Source organism: Spermophilus citellus, assembly GCF_964194105.1.
Source record: "Spermophilus citellus genome assembly, chromosome: 18".
Taxonomy (NCBI): Eukaryota; Metazoa; Chordata; class Mammalia; order Rodentia; family Sciuridae; genus Spermophilus; species Spermophilus citellus.
Genome location: NC_138200.1, coordinates 53,524,312 through 53,538,537, shown reverse-complemented (window position 1 = coordinate 53,538,537; position 14,226 = coordinate 53,524,312). Strand labels below are relative to the sequence as shown.

The 14,226-nt window shown below is 37.6% G+C and overlaps 1 protein-coding gene across 2 annotated transcripts in view; it reads right to left on the bottom strand.

Moving 5' to 3' along the window:
* The window catches only part of TANGO6 (transport and golgi organization 6 homolog), a 186,348-nt gene that overhangs the window by 39,288 nt on the left and 132,834 nt on the right, over window positions 1-14,226 (bottom strand). The gene's annotated exons all lie outside the window — the stretch shown is intronic.

Sequence of the window (14,226 nt, the reverse complement as noted above, 5' to 3'; positions counted from 1 at the left end):
ATCATGCTCTGGAAAAATAATTCATGTTATGGTTTTGTGAACAAGCAAGCAGGATCCTAATTTTACCTTTAAAAAAATCTACATGTAGAGATAAAAAATGTGAAGAAGATATTCCCGATGAGGTTTTTTTTTTTTTTCAGAGAGTCAGGATACGGAGAACATTTTAAAATTCACATATATATAAAAGAAAATGTATGTATCATAAATACACAGCTTAATAAACCTTCACAAACCCTACACAACTACCATTTACTCATTGTCACACAAATAGCAAATGTGGCCTCCAGTTTAGACCCCAGTCATCAGCCCAGTATATTTCCTATACTATCACTGTTCAGATAAGCAAAATGAGGTGAAAGGCACTTCCAGGAGAAGTAAAATTCATTCACTCACTTGACAAATATTTATTGAGAGGCCTAGTGAGTGCTAGGTTCTGTTTCAGATACTTCACATATGCCAGGATGCAGGAGGCAATGTTTCCTGTCCTTGTGGAGCCTACATTCCAGTTTAAATTATATAGTATATTACAGAGTCATAAATGCAATGGGGAGAAAAATAAAGCAGGTAGGGAAATAGGGAATAATGGAGATGCAGAAAGTCTTCAATTTTAAGGGGAGGCTTCACTAAATGGATATTTAGGCAGTCCAGGAGGTGAGGTGTCAGCTCTGTGGATATGAGGGAGGAGCATACAGGAACAGGGGCAAATAGGAGCAAGCCTGGCATATCTGAGGGACAGAGAAGGCACAAGATGAGGCTAGAGGAGTGGTGTAGGATTGGGGTATGGTGTGGATCTTGAAGGGCCTTGTAGGCCACTATAAGGACTTTGACTTTTTCTCTAAGTAAAACAAGAGGTCTTTGGAGGATTTTAAACAGAGAAGTGCGAGATCACTCTGGCTGCAGTGTTGACAACATGCCGTGGGGCCTGTGTGTGTCTAGGATGAAGCAAGGGGCCAAGTTAGGAAGATAGATAGTGCAATAAGCTGCTGGAGAGGGGATGGTGTCTGGAACAGCAGAGATGGTCATGCACAGGGACTGGTTCCATTCTCAGCAATGCAAATAAAAAGTGTGGGGTGGGCAGACAAGACAGAAGTATATGCACTGTCATGGAAAGGTCTCCTCACGACATTAAGTGAAAGAAATCAATAGACCCAGCATATTCCATTTATGTATGAGGAATACACACAACTTCTCTTACTATTAACAAACCAAACTTACAGATTTAAATATCTATATTAAATATACAAATGCATAGGGAAAAAAAAAGAAAGAATATACACTAAGAGGGCCTAAAGAATTTATCCAAGAGTAAAAAAGAGCTGGGATCAAATTTACGCTATCTAATACCTAACTCCTATCATATATCCCATATTTTCAACTATAAGGAAAATCATATTCTACTTTGTTCATAGTACTTTCCATTTCTGATGCTAGGAAGGGGCTTGCTTATTCTGTGGTGTGAGATGTGGATCCAGAGTTAAGAGGTGTGTGTTTTTGTTTTGGACTGTTGCCAACAAGCAGTGTGACCTCAGCCAATTCACTTTACCTCTCTGGACCAAGTGAAGATTAGTCATTTAGAAAGAAGATCTCTCTGGTCCCTTCAATTTTTAAGTGTGATCCAAGGATGAGGAATCATTTAGTCATCAGGGGAATAAGATCTAGGAGACCCAGGACAGAAGAAAAGGCACATATTCATGAGCCCTGGGGCAAGGGTTTGATGTGGTTAAAAGAAGGTTCCTTGTTGGGAAGGAAGGCACAGAAAAATGAAAAAACTTTGGAAATCCATAAAGAGGGGAAATTACAGGTTGAAAGGGATAAGGACACATGAGAAACAAGTTAATGTTTAATAATATAGGGACTTAAAAATAAATGGCAAAAAAGGGACATACTAAATTTATTTTCCAGTACTGGGAATTGAACTCAGAGCAGCTTTACCACTGAGCTGCATTCCTAGTCCTTATCTTTCTTCCTTTCTTTCCTTTCCTTTTCTTCCTCCCTTCCTTCATTCCTTTCTTTCTTGAGACAGAGTCTCACTTGCCTATGGCCTTGCCAAGTTGCTAAGGCTAGCCTCAAACTTGTGATTCTCCTTCCTCAGTTACTCAAGTTGCTGAAATTACAGTATGTGCCAACACATGAGCCTAAATTAATTTATTATTATTATTTTTTGGGCGTGGTGCTATGGACAGAACCCAGGGCCTTGTGCATGCTAGGCAAGTTCTCTTCAACTGAGCTACATCACCAGCCTAATTTATTAATTTATCAAATATTTATTAAGTTGTACAATGTGCCAGATAGTGTCCTATGCTCCAGGAAACCAGTTATAAGCAAGACAGACACATGTCTCTTAAAGCTAATTAAAAAGACAAAACCAAAAAGCAAGCAAACAAACAAACAAAACACCCCAAAATTGATGAAGCAAAAAAAAAAAAAAAAGAGGGAAATATACCAAAATGGTGACACAGAGATACCTTTATTAGTAATGTTTGATCTGGTTTCTATTTTATTAGAAATAATATTCACCCAGCTCCCAAAATGTAGTGTTCCTTTTTTGACTTCTTCTTCTGTTACCTTTCAATCAGTCAGTTCGGTTACAATTATACACTCTTCATTTTTTTCCACAAAAGATTTGAGGCAACTCACAATAAGTAATATTGAAACCATGCATCATTAAAATAAATATTTTAAAAGCTCTACGATGGGTGAGAGGAGTACAGACATTGTAAGCAAAGGATGGTTATTGCAAATGAACATAAAACTTATTTAGTAACTCCTAGTAGCTAAGACCAAAAGGCAACAGAAAACACAGGTCTCATTATCCAATAAAAGAAGGAACATCAATTCACTAGAAGAGAAAGAATTTAGGAAGAATACCAAGAGGTATCTCATTTATTCATCCAGCAAATCTTACTTGGAGGAATGAATATTTTACCCATATTCTTGGTACTTGAGATAAGATAGCATGAATAAACAAATGGAGCTCCTATCTTCATGAAGCCTACTTTTAGTGGAGGAAAAAGACAAGAAACCATGGCTGTGAAGTAAAATATGGAAGGGGGCGGTTACTGAGAGCTGGAGGTGAGGGCTCTGAGAAAAGTTCTCAGCACAGGAGGCCTGAAGGAACAAGTTGCATGATGACCTGGGGGAAAGGAGAACAGTAGACAATAGACATTTAAAATATTGTTGTTTCCTATATTGACTCATCATATAAGTAAAGAGCATACCCATTACACTAACAAAACTACAAACTAATGTTCCATTTATGTCAATCCTGGCCCTACCTGAGCTGCTGCTGCTTCTTTTTTTTAAATATTTACTTTTTACTCATAGGTAGATACATATCTTTATTTTTTTTTTTAATGTGCTGCTGAGGATAGAACCCAGGGCCTCGCACATGCTAGGTGAGCACTCTACCTCTGAGCCACAATCCCAGCCCCCCTACATGAGCTTCTTTTTTTTTCCTTTTCTTTTTTTAAATATTTATTTATTAGTTTTAGGTGGATACAATATCTTTATTTTATTTTTACGTGGTGCTGAGAATAGAACCCAGTGCCTCATGCGTGCTAGGTGAGCGCGCTACCACTTGAGCTAAATCCCCAGCCTCCATGAGCTTCTTTATTCCTTTCAAAATGGGCATCCATCCAACTGTACCATCTACTAACCTGTACCCACACTGCACCTAAGAACCAGAAGGGCTAGCAAGAGGGTTGGCATCTCAACAGTTACACTGTAGCTGCAGCCACTTGCTACCTTGTCTTCTAAGTACTGGACTGGAAGAGCTGAGTGCTCACTGCATCTACCTTGAATTTTTTAGCATCCTGCTATCCTGTTCTCTGCAGATTGGATCTCCTTTGGACTTCACATACATACACGAGATCTGTCACATCCTTATTCAAACTTCTTGTTATTTAGGGGACTTATAGCTTTGCCCCCATTTTCTGGGGCTCTGCTAGCTTCTGACTAATCTTTCCTCTTTACTCTGCTCTGTGGCTGGTGTCTACAGACTGTATTTACCCTAGTCCCAAGGAAGGAGCTCCCCTGACCAGGCTTCTATGGAAAATAAAACAAATGCACTTGGTCAAAGAGAAGGGATCCTAGGGCTGCGATTCAACAGGGGTACTGAATTTAAAGATCCTACAATAAAAGTTTGTAATTTGGCTCTAGGAATCCCTATATGTCAAATTTTGTTGTGTCTATCTCACTGGCATTCTCCCACTCTTCAAACAGCACTCTAACCTTTTACCACCCCTTCCTGTGTGATCCCAGCCATGATTTCTGTCGGTTTAAGCAAATCATGGCACACATGTCCCTTTGCTTTAACTGGTTTAGGGACGGGCATGTGACCCAGTTCTGGACAATAAGGTATAACAGAAAGTCTGCTGCAAGACTGAGAAAAGTCACACAAGGACTTGTGAGTTAGGGTTGCCTTAGAGTTGTTATAACCAACTTGAAACCATAGGGGACTAGAGGATAATGGCTATAAATCGAGGTTGGCAGAGCAGTAAGACGAAAAGAATACGGGTCTCAAATGTCACTGAGCTGAACAATTACCTATCCTGGACTTTTTGTCATATGTAATAATTCATTCCTTATTAAGCCAGTTGACTCGGGAATTTCTGTTATCTGCAGCCAAAAGCATTCTAACTGATGTATCATGAAAACTGAAATGATCCTTAAAGTTGTAGAACCCTTCTATGTCAGTTCTGTGTCTAGCAATACAAAATAACAGAAAAGTTACAGAGTTGCTAAAACAAAGAATTTTAGACAGTACATTTTTTAAATGACTTAAAAGTTAATTTTATAACCAATGTAAAATAAAAGAAAAAAATAAATCTAATACTTTCCTTTTTTCTAATTACAATTTTTATTGGAACAATAACTTGGAATACAACAGGACTCTTACCACATCATCATATATACATATGACTTTTCCAAAGAGCTAAGTCATCTTTATACATCTGCTAACCTACTTAAAAAGAAAGAAAAAGAGGTGAGTAATTATTTACAGTACCAGCTTGCGTGAAGAGGTTTATGCTGAGCATATTTTGCAACTCTTGGGCAACCCATTTAATTATGAATTAAAATGTGGGGCCCTGGGATACCCGCTGTTTCTTAGGTCCTGATTAATCAACAAAATTACCATGATCCCATCCAAGAGGGTTTTTTTCCCTCTCTCTTTTTTTTTTTAATCTTTTTCTTTATCCAGATAAGATGTTCCTATTGCTTCAGTGTAAACTTATTTGAACTGCCAGATTCCAAGATCATTTTCAAGAGCTTTTGTCTGAAAGATGGCACACACTTGCCCTCAAACAAAGGTGAACACTCATTACTATTCTGTTGTCTCCTTAAAAATATAAATATTATATGACTTTTATAAAAAATTGTATTGAGGGCTGGGGTTGTGGCTCAGCAGTAGAGCACTCGCCTAGCACGTGCAAGGCCCTGGGTTCAATCCTCAGCACCACATAAAAATAAATAAATAAAGGTATTGTGTCCAACTACAACTAAAGAAAATAAATATTTTTTAAAAAACTATATTGATTTACACATTCCCTACCTCCCTTTTTATCACAGACAATATTTAGGCTAAGAGATATCCATGAAACTGAAGTTGGAGACACCATCATCTTTTTCTCAGGCATTACTAAACAGCCTAGGAAACAGTAAATCTAAATCCACTTTTAGAAACCAGCCTAGAGTATATGCCTGTAATCCAGCGACTCAGGAGGCTGGGACAGCAAGTTCAAAGCCAGCCTCAGCAACTTAGTGAGGTCCTAATTGCTTAGTGAGTCCCCATCTCAAAATTTAAAAAGAGATAGGGATGTGGCTCAGTTGTAAAGTGCCCTTGGGTTCAATCTCTGGTACAAAAAAAAAAAAAAAAAAAAAAAAAAAAAAAAAAAAAAAAGCAAGAAAACTGATTAGGTCCTAGTCAGTGGGGTTTATTATAGTTTAGCTCCAATAGTTTTACTTTATAAAATGCTAATACAAACAACTGGCTGTTTGCATTTCCAGTTCTTCTCAAGAAGTCAGCAATAATCAACCTTACTGAGAATCGAACAGCTGCGTGTTCAGGGAAGCCAGGGGAGAATCTAGATTTGTTTGAACAAATTTGATTAAGAAAAAAAAAGTTGCTTTGGAAGGTGAAAAATCAAGTACATAGTGAAAAGAGAGAGCTGAAAACATTTTAATCTATCACAGTCTCAATTACAACATTGTGAAAATATTCTTTTAACAAATTAGGATTCAAAAGATTTTTCATCAAGCTTTTCAATGGTATTTTGAAGTTTAGATTGATACGTTCATTTCAGGGAAAAAAAAACCCTCTTGGATGGGATCATGGTAATTTTGTTGATTAATCATATCAGATTAATGCATATCAGATCCTATTTCTTCCATAAAGTGTCTGAGATAACTTGCAACAGAGATATATCGTGAAGAATCAATATCAAATATGAATTAACACTTTCACTTCAGGAAACCTGATGATTTCAAGGACCCAGCCACTCCCTTAGTTCACTGAAAGAGGTCATAAAAGTGATGAGAGCTGGATCCAGACACTCAGGAGGCTGAGGCAGGAGGATCACAATTTCGAGGCCATACTGGGGAAATTAGCAAGACCCTGTCTCAAAATAAAAAAAGGGCTGGGGATGTACTTAGTGGGTTCAATCCCCAGTACTGGGGCAAAAAAAAAAAAAAAAAAAGTGATACCAAGAAAAACTGAGTGAGAAAGAAAATCCCACTTTGGCCATACTCTTACATAATTTTTATAAAATTCTGTTAATATCTTAGGGCAGAGGTGGTTCTCCCTTCTTCTTCTTCTTTTTTTTTTTGACATAAAAGTAAATAAATACAGAAAAAAACTTTTTTTTTTTTTTTTAAACAACTCTCTCCTATCTACTAACAGGAACTAACTAAGGGGATTTCCTATATTCCTAGCTACAGGGCAGCTGGGTAAATTGTTTTCCTAAGATTGAATGATCACTTCCAGTCAGTGCTGCTCTATAATCAGAAGTTTACATACATTCTACGTAATGTCTTAATCCAATGTTTCTCAAACACAAACATAGGCACTGAAATTGTATAGTGCAACTTGATTATAATGATCCAGGGAATTCAGAATTATCATTAAAATGAAAATATAAAAATTTTAAAGTTATTTTAGAGAATTTGCAGATTCCCTAAAAGCTATTAGAATTTAATCTCCAAACTTCAGTTTGTAAAAACGTCCTTCCATCTAGCCAATTCAATGAAAACATTTAATTTGAACTTACAATGGGCGAAGGACTCCATGGGCACCAGAGATTTAGAAACAAGAGATTTTGTCCTTACTTCTAGAAAACTAGAGATACCAAGTACCATGAAAGTAATAGGAGCAGTAGGGCAGCTGGTTTATTTTGGAGGAAGACTCTACAAGGAGGAGGTGGCATCTAATAATTTGGTTTATGGGTGTGGTGCTTAGGGCCTTGTGTATACATACTAAACAAGGACTCTTCCACTGACCTACACCCCCAACCCCATAAACAATTTTTTTTTTCTTCTTCAGTAATGGGGATTGGACCCTCAGGAGTATTTTGCCACATCCCCAGCATTTTTTTTTTTTTTTTTTTTTGGTACCAGGGATTAAACCACCCAGGGGCACTTAACCACTGAGACAAATTCTATCCCTTTTTAAAAATTTTTATTTCAGACAGGGTCTCACCAAGTTGTGAGGGTGGAAGTGAGGGTGGAAATTTGTGATCCTCTTGCCTCAGACTCCTGAGCTGCTGGGACTATGGGCGTGTACCACCACAACTAGCTCATCCCCAGCCTTTAAAAAAAAAAACAACTTTATTTTAACCCAGGTGTTTGTACATGCCAGGCACTTACTCTACCACTGAGCTATACAGGTGCTTTCTATGTTATTGTATTTAAGGAAAAAAACAGTAAATTGTATGTATAGCATGATTCCAACTATCTAAAAATGTGCATTACTAAAGCAAACCAAAAAAAAAAAAAAAGAAAAAATGTGTCAAAATGTTCATAAAATTTATTCTAGCATAATGAAATTACAGATAACATTTTCATCTTTTTTTCTACTTTCTGAATTTTCCAGTTTTGTAAGTTAAGTTTTTGGTTTGGTCTTGTTATTTTGTTTTCAATGTAGCTTTCCTATCTTTAAGTCCCAGGAAACTCAAAGAAGTAGAAAAAATAAAATTAGCTTTATTTACTTAAAAACAAAGAAAAACCGTTTATTTTGAGAGAGGTCTCACTAAATTACCTGGGTCAGCCTTGAACTAGTGATCCTCCTGCCTCAGCCTCCCAAGCCACTGGAAGTACGAGTGTGTGCCACCATGCCTGGCTCCATAAAAACCATCTTAAAGACTGGTTAAGAGTTTTCATGGGGGGGTCTGGGGTTGTAGCTCAGCGGCAGAGCATGCCTAGCATGTGCGAGGCTCTGGGTTTGATCCTCAGCACCACATAAAAATAAATAAAATAAAGGTATTGTGTCCAACTACAACTAAAAAATTTAAAAAAAAAATTAAAAAGTTTTCATAGTGACGGACAATAAGAGTGCTTCAGGTAGATGCACTGTGTCAGCAGAGGCATGTGAGCAAGGTGGTGGTAAGAGACAGTAAGACAGATGACATATTAAGAAAACAGCAGCTGTATCAGGTGATTGCAACAAAGGGCACACTGAGAAGTGACCATGATCACAAATAGGCAGGATCAAATCACAGACTGGGCATGATGTTAAAAATCTGAACAATGGGGCTGGGGATGTGGCTCAAGCAGTAGCGCACTCGCCTGGCATGCGTGCGGCCCAGGTTCGATCCTCAGCACCACATACAAACAAAGATGTTGTGTCTACTGAAAACTAAAATAAATAAATAAATATTAAAATTAAAAAAAAAAATCTGAACAATGAGGGGAACAGATAATGCCTTTTTTTTTTAAAGCAAGGAAGGGGTTAATTAGAGAAATATTCTTGCTTGAGTTTGGTAAGTTAGAACTTATACATGTGTTCAGTGAGGGTGGAAATCTTTGTTCCTGATAAGAATAAAGTTTGTGTGGAGAACTCAATTATTAACCTCCAGCTGGACCATTTCTACTGCAAAGCCTTTATTGTACCCTTATTCTTCGAAGTGCCAAGTCACTAATCTTCCAGCCAAATGGTATGATACTCTTCTAGAGATTGAACCTCTCTTCCAAATGTATGTTAACACAAATAGTACTAGCACTGCTCTACTTAACAAGGATAGTAAATAGAATGATAAGATGCACAGAATGGGGGCTGGGGATGTGGCTCAAGCGGTAGCGCGCTTGCCTGGCATGCGTGCGGCCCGGGTTCGATCCTCAGCACCACATACCAACAAAGATGTTGTGTCCTCCGAGAACTAAAAAATAAATATTAAAAATTCTCTCTCTCTCTCTCTCTCCCCCTCACTCTCTCTTTAAAAAAAAAAAAAAGATGCACAGAATGACTGAAAACTTTCTAGATTCTTTGGTAAGAGAGTCTTTTTCTACAATATTCACAGAGCAAGCAGGTCATCAATTCATAGATGTTGTACAATGAGGCCTGACCAACTCAGAAATGATGATACCTTTTCATTCTCATCACATGTTTGAAAGGAATTTATTTTACCTCATGCAACTAACATATCCTAAAAAAATCTCTTCAGTTCTTGCTACCAAGTGCCAAAAGTTAATATTGAGACTAGCAATAAATAATCTGAAAATGAAATTAAGAAAAAAATTTCATTTATACTTGCATCAAAAAGAATAAAATACTTTGGAAAAAGTTAAGAAAGGAAATGTAACACTGTTGCAAGAAAAGTAGACTGGAAAGATATTTCATGCTCATGGACTGGAAGATGTGATATTGTGATGATGACAATATCCTAAAGTTGTTTTACAGAGTCAATGCAATTCCTACTCAAAACTCTAGTCACCCTTTTTTTGGTTGTTTTTGCAGAAACTTGTATAAGAATGCAAGAGACTCAGGAAAGTCAAATAATCTTTTTGGGAAAAAAGAGGGCTCACATTTTCTGATTTAAAAACTTATTATTGTTAGATGCAGTGGTGCATGTCTGTAGTCCCAGCAACTGGGATGGCTGAGGCAAGAGGATGGCAAGCTCAAGGCCAGCCTTAGCAAAACTTAGTAAGGTCCTAAACAACTTAATGAGTCTGTATCTCAAAATAAAATATAAAAAGGATTGGAGATGGGGGCTAGGGTTGTGGCTCAGCAGAAAAGAGCTCGCCTAGCACATGTGAGGCCCTGGGTTTGATCCTCAGCACCACATAAAAATAAATAAATAAAGATATTGTGTTCAACTAAAAAATAAATATTAAAAAAAAAGGTTTGGATATGTAGCTCAGTGGCAAAATACCCCTGGGTTCAATCCCCAGCACCAAAACAAAACAAAATGTCCAGCCTATTAAAAAAAAGCGGGGGTGGGGTGGGGGGGTGGACGTGGGGCTGGGGGTTCAATCTTTAGCATGGCAAAACTAAAAACATAGCTCAGTGGTAGAACACTTGCCTAGCATGTGCAAGATCCTGAGTTTGGTTCCCTAAGACCATCAAAACAAAGGAAAGTGATAAACTCAACCCATGGAATGGAAGAAAATATTTGCAAATGATTATCTGTAAGGGACTTGTTTCCTGAATCTATAAAGAACTCTTATAATACAATAAAAAGAAGATAACCCAAGTAAAAAATAAGCAAAGGGCTGAGTGTGTTGGTTCACACTTATAATACTGGAGATTCATGAGACTGAAGCCAAAGGATTGCCAGTTCGAGGCCAGACTAAGCAATTTAGCGAGTTTCAATCTCAAATAAAAAGGACTGGAGATGGGGCTCAGTGGTGAAGCGCCCCTAGGTTCAATCTGTAGTACCAAAAAAAAAAAAAAAAAAGTAAAGGATCTAAACAGACACTTCTCCAAAGAAGATATACAAATGGTCAGTAAGCACATGAAAATGTGCTCAATATCATTAATCACTAGGGAAACACAAATTAAACCACAGTGTGATATCGCTTCATAACCACTGAGAGGGCTATAATCAAAAACACTGACAATAACAAACACTAGCAATAAAAACTATATTCCTCATACGTTCGTTGCTGCTGGGAATGTAAAATAGTGCAGCCACTTTGGAAAACATTTGGCAGCTCCTCAAAAAGTTAAACATAGAGCTTCCATATTGCTTAGCAGTTCCACTCCTTGGTATATACTTAAAAGAACTGAAAACACATGACTTCATGAAAATTTTTACACAAATGTTCATAGCAGTTTTATTCATAATAGCCAAAAAGTGGAAAGAATTAAAATATATGTCAAATGATAAATTGATTAAAAAATGTGATTTATCTATACAATGCTTTATTTACTCCCTAATAGGAATGAAGTACTAATACACGCTACAACATAAATGAACTTTGAAAACATTATGCTAAGTGAAAGAAGCTGGTCAAAAAGAACCATGTGCTATGTGATTTTATGTATATGAAATGTCTACTATAGGTAAACCTTTAGAAAGTAGCTGGGTGTGGTGGCCTATGCCTGTAATCCCAGCAGTTTGAGAGACTGAGATAGGAGGATTGCAAATTCAAGGCCAGCCTTAGAAACTCAACAAGACCCTTTATCAAAGTAAAAAGGGAAAGGGATATAGCTCAGTAGGAAAGACGGGGGTGGGGGTGGGGGGTGGTGGGGGGTGGGGGGTGTTTAGTGATTGCCTCACTGGTAATGGGTATGGTAATAAGATGATGAAAATGAAAAAGACAACACTGAATTGTATACTATATAGATGGCTTATATGGCATATAAATTTTATCTTTCAATAAAGTTGTTTTTCTAAGGTAAGTAATTATTGAGTGGGAGGGGAAGAAGGAAGGCTGGAAAACCTATATTTCAATGAAGCTGGTAAAAAAGAAACAACTCATATAAAAATATTCACATACTAGAATAGAAGAGGTCTATGTGCATAAACAGAAGCTGATATGAAACACAACTCTGCCTTCCATAAGTTCAGAGCCTGAAGGCGTGGAGCTGATCTCACAGACAGTTCACAAGGATTGCAGGAGACCCAGGTTCTTAGGTAATATGTCTGCTGCAGGAACCGGGTCATGCCCTCCCTAGTCAAACAGAACCCAAAGCTTTCTCACTGCTTTGTGACTAGCATTGCTCTACCAGATCTTTTTTTATTATTTATTTAAAAATTATTATTTTTTGGTACTAGGAATTGAACCCAGAGGCATTTTTCCACTGAGCTCCATCCCTACTCATTTGGTGGCGGCAGGGGGTAGGGGGTGGGGGGACCTGGTATTAAAGTCAGAGTTGCTCAACTCCTGATCCACATCCCCAGTCCTTTTTAAAAATTTTTTATTCTGAGACAGGGTCTCACCAAGTTGTTTAGGGCCTTGCCAAGTTGCTGAGGCTGGCTTTGAACCTGCATTCCTCCTGCTTCAGCCTTCCAAGATGCTGGGATTTCAGGTGTGTGTCAATGTGCCCAACACTGACAGATCTTTGCTTCCTTATTTATCAGTAATGAATGGTGACAGTCTAATTTCAGTCTTTACTACTTTGGAGCTGGCAGTTTAATGGGAGACATTTTTTAAAACACTATAGTTTTTAGTGCTTCTATTTAAAAAAATTAGTGTCATTTAAAAGTCTTTTAACAGAGTCAAGAAATTTATTAAAGATTTAGATTCCTGAAGGTTCTACACATAATGAGCCATCTGGTCCAATATTCCATCTGTAGGTATGGCTGCATCAAACCACATTTGACAAATATTAAGCAAGGGAGAGTTAAGACCTCCTGCCAGAATCTAAAAACCTTTGTGCTCCAGCTTTTTTGTTAAGTCCAATCCAAACCTCTTTGGCTCTTTATTTCATTTCCTCTCCTGGGTCAGATGGAAGTAGAGTAGAGTCTTTTTCTGCAGATCTTTGAGTCTTAATCTTATCTTTCTAGGCTCTGGCATCTCAATTAAAGTTTTTAAAACCCCCCTGTAATCTAACTAGTTCAAATATATCCTTCATTTCCTTAAAACTGTACTTTCTGTGTGATTTCAGATATTTTTGGTTAAAAAAGGGGTGTGTGTGTGTGGGGAAACGTGTGAAATGGTCAAAGGATACAACATGCATTTGACTTAACTAAATCAGTGACTAAAAAAGGGACCCAGGTCAGGGGTGGTGGTGCATCCCTGTAATCCCAGTGCCTAGGGAAGCTGAGGCAGTAGGAGGATTGTTGAGTTCAAAGCCAGCTTCAGTGAGGCCCTAAGCAACTTAGAGAGACGCTGTCTCTAAATAAAATATAAAAAATGGCTGGGAATGTGCCTCAGTGGATAAGTACTCCTGGTTAAATCCCCAATACAAAAAAAAAAAAGGGGGTGGGGTGGGGGTGGGGGGCAGGACCCAGATAAACTTCTTTTCTCACACTGGGATTCCCATTTATTTGGTAACTAAATTAGAACCCTAAGGATGACATCTTGGAGAGCCACCTATCCTCGTAGAAATATTCTTACTGATTCAGTCCATGAGGAAACAGCAGATAAAAAATTATTCTAAATCTCTTCATGTCCTTTTTGTTCTTACTATAATTACTCATTTTTCCTACATTTCAGGGCTTAGAACTCTCCTTGATTACTCAAAGATATATGGCAGGAGAACGGCTAGTTCCTTGTAATGTTTCATGAAGGCAACTTATTGCCATGTGTGGGCTGGAGTCAACAGAGATTACAATTTCTGTCAAGGTCAGAAGGAAATTAGATTGACATGACAGATCCTGACAGGCAGGATTTCCTTTCCAAAAGCCATTTAGAGAATTAAATAATTCAAATGCAATTAATTTTTAATGAAATTCATCATTAAAAAAATTCATAGGTAAATTTTGATCTACTAACAACAATTACTTTTCAGCCTTGAATTTCCCCTGCAGCTCTGGGGAAATCATCTCTTTTCTGACTTTGGTTTCCCCCCTTCTCCACATAGCTATTTATGAACAGGTGGAAAATGTTAGTTAATATAAAATATGTAGCTACACTGCAGCCCAGATATACAATGTTGTGGAATTAAACCAATGATGTGTGCTTTTGAAAGCCTCTTTATGCAGAGAATGTATGTGCCTATTATTTTGTCTGAGCCCCACAAGAATTTGAGGTAGTAGGGAAAAAGCCAAAACTAAAAACAAAAATACTGCTAGTTCTGTATCACAAATAAAAAATAAGTAAAACAAAACAAAACAAAAGATTGGGGGC